Here is a 3133-nt window from a genome sequence, read left to right on the forward strand (position 1 = left end):
GCAAACGCGAATTTCTTTCCTACTTCTTTTAACTTTTCTTATTATAAAAACTGGGAGATGAGTGTCGAAAGATATTTAGTTCTTTTAATGATATTCAATTCTAATATCCACGGTGGTCATGTATTTATTGATGAAATCGTCCAAGAGATACTCTGTGTGCATTTTCTCTTCTAATGCATTGCTTGAAATTCGCATTTAGCAAAACAGCCAGTTAGTCATTGTAGTGTGAAATGATCTATTTCCACAAACAAATTTGTTGTTTTAGGCTCGAATTCTACTTAATTTTACTACTAAAGAACAAAAAGAAAAAAAAGCCGATATACCGAGCAACAGGTGATCAGTATGCTAGAGTTTGAAAACATATTTGTCATCTTTGGATGAACACTTTTTCAACAAATTATTGGCATTCAAATGTACACTCATTGTGCCTCTCTCTTAGCCGATCTGATTCTTTATTCATATGAATAGAATTTTGTTCAGCAAGAAGCTAGATCCTGTACTATCACATATCGATATATAATGACGATGTTTTTTCCATTAAAATTTCTTAATCTGGAAAATTGCTTCTATTTATTTATGCACTAGAACTAGAAATTAAGGAGACAACTGACACAGCTTCATTTTAAGATCTTCAACTCGAATTTAACGACAGTAGTCATTTCAGTACAAAATATATGACAGACGAGACAATTTTGATCTTTAAAGTATTGTGCTGCCGCATACCAGCTTCCTCCTGTATATGGTACTTATATTTCTCATTTTAAACAGTTGCCATAGGTAGTAGCTACTATTCAATTTTCAAAAATGTAGAAGGTGGGACTAAGGGTGACCAGTATACTCCCAAACTAGAGTTCGATTTTTATTACCAGATGTTAATAAATCTGCAACATTAAATAATACAATTTAGTGAAATATGATCTGACTTCAAATTACAAACATGCGAACTCAATATGAAATAATATCACAATTTACGCATACATGCTATTTATAATATGAAATATTTCATTAGTGCTTAATAGTTCAGCTACATGTATATCAATTAAATCTATAAAACCATGCTTCCTTTTAACTTAAAAGTTACACTTTCAACACGGTGTAAATATGCAGTTGAAATATAAAAATAACATTATCGCAGATATACATTTTATATATATCTATTTGAAAACAGTCCGAAATGTACTTACCTAGTTTCATGTGCTATGTACTCATGACCATATACGTGTATAAATAACGGAGATAACTCCATTATGGAATTCTATATGCGATAATCTACAAACAATATAAAAGTACCTACCAATTGTGGATTGAAAAACATCCGGTTTACATGACACCAGTTTTATGGTAATTTTTCAATACCCTAAAACAAATACAATTATAAGTATATATTCTGCACTAAGCTTTGTGTGTATTGCTGGTAAAATACAGATAATGTAGAATTCACAATTACGAGCCATCATAACTAGTATCTGAAAATGTCGTACGTAACTTGATACAATACTTGCAAAAAATATTTACGCGCCAAAACTGCGATTACGGAATATAAAATCTTGTTTACTGGTAATTATACAAAAATAATTAACCTTTATCGTGGCTTGGATTGTCCCTATCACACTCATAAAAATAGGTCACACAGGCGTAAGGAATCGAACATGCCGTAGTGCAATCAAGCGTAGAGGTTTAGTCATGAAAGTGTACTTTAATTTTATTCCGTTAATTACATGGTTAATTGTAAAAATGGAATAGAAAAGAATAGTGCAACTTACGTCTTCTGTCGAAGGTTAGTGTTAACTGGGAATAAATGAATAAGACTGCATGGAACTGAATCATTGCACAGCTGAACTAATGTTAAGAGCGTCTGTCCAGCTCGAAACCCAAAGACAAAATTACCTAAACTCATGAATACAAAATCAACCGCGAAAAGTATGAACTCACTCAAGAACCAATCAAACACTACCAAAACTCTGTGACCCTAGTACATATGCAAATTTACAAGTACATGCACAAGAATAAAGGAGTGAATCCTTTTAACCAAAATTTACGCTACCAGGGAATATTAATATTTTAATTTTATTTTATGTTAATACATATTTATTTCATAAAACAATACATTTTTATTTAACATTAACAAATAAACACTCTGCTACAAAAACACCATCAATGCCTGAGAGCCAGGTTATGAAAAAACGTCTTATAAGCGACTTAAAAAGTTTTATTTCCGATATCCAGATCTTATTGAGAAATATTCTGTTTCTGACAAACATGTTATGGGTAATGGAATTTCATAATATCAGCGAATTTATTTCTATTTTACTTGTATCTTATTATTTTCATCTTGAACTGGACACGTCTTCCCCACAAAGTTCAAGATTTATTTTGAAGTTGGGAGTCTTCTTGGTTTTACTTGTATTTTAATTATACATTTGTATTTACAACTCTAGTTCTTTTCATTTTCACTTATTTATTGCTCATCTATTCTGTACTGTTTTGACTACTTTTTTAACCAATTTTGATCGGTGGTAATTTTATGATGCCAGTTGTGTTGTAATATATCGGAAATAATTTACCGTAATGGAACCGGATGGTTTAACCGACTATTTCCATCAGAAATGCCTGTACTAAGTCAGTCTCCAATTTTCCGGTTTTTACCTTGCCATTTGTTTTACTGATTTCCTTTAAACTGTTCCTTTCAACTATCGTCTACAATTTATCAGTTTGGTAATTTTGTTACTACCCTTCGTTTGCATGAGATGTCTTAGAATTAAATTATTGAAAGCAGCAACAGAAAAAGAACTAATGATGACTCCTTTTCAGAGGTATTGCCCTGGAAAGGCGAAAAATGACGCCTTGGCAGTTTTGGGGTTTTTGATCCTTTAGGACCAAAATACCCTATGTCACCGGTCTATGCCTGGAACATATCAATTTGTTTCTGACAATAATTCAGGTCAATAATTATCTAGTACATTTCTGCAAAATAAAATTAAGATCTTGTCTTGAAATCAATTAAAACCTGATTTTAGGGACTCTTTTTTTTTTTTTGCTTGAAAGATGTTTAGTAATAAAATTAATTGAGGCAATTTAGATCTTGCAGTAATGTCTCAAGAAACATTAAATGTGTGAAGCATTTTTACACAGA

General features: G+C 31.5%; 1 long non-coding RNA gene across 1 annotated transcript; it reads right to left on the reverse strand.

The window, feature by feature from the left end:
* Nucleotides 1-689: 689 nt before the first annotated feature.
* LOC148618355 (uncharacterized) lies at nucleotides 690-1957 on the reverse strand. The gene is made up of 3 exons (XR_015921357.1): nucleotides 1764-1957; nucleotides 1295-1357; nucleotides 690-881 (listed from the first exon to the last, which is right to left on the reverse strand). It is a non-coding gene; the product is annotated as an uncharacterized LOC148618355 (long non-coding RNA).
* Between the last annotated feature and the right edge of the window lie 1176 nt (nucleotides 1958-3133).

This window comes from Perna viridis, chromosome 4 (genome assembly GCF_037379345.1).
Source record: "Perna viridis isolate PV_CMFRI_1.1 ecotype Kerala chromosome 4, ASM3737934v1, whole genome shotgun sequence".
NCBI lineage: Eukaryota > Metazoa > Mollusca > Bivalvia > Mytilida > Mytilidae > Perna > Perna viridis.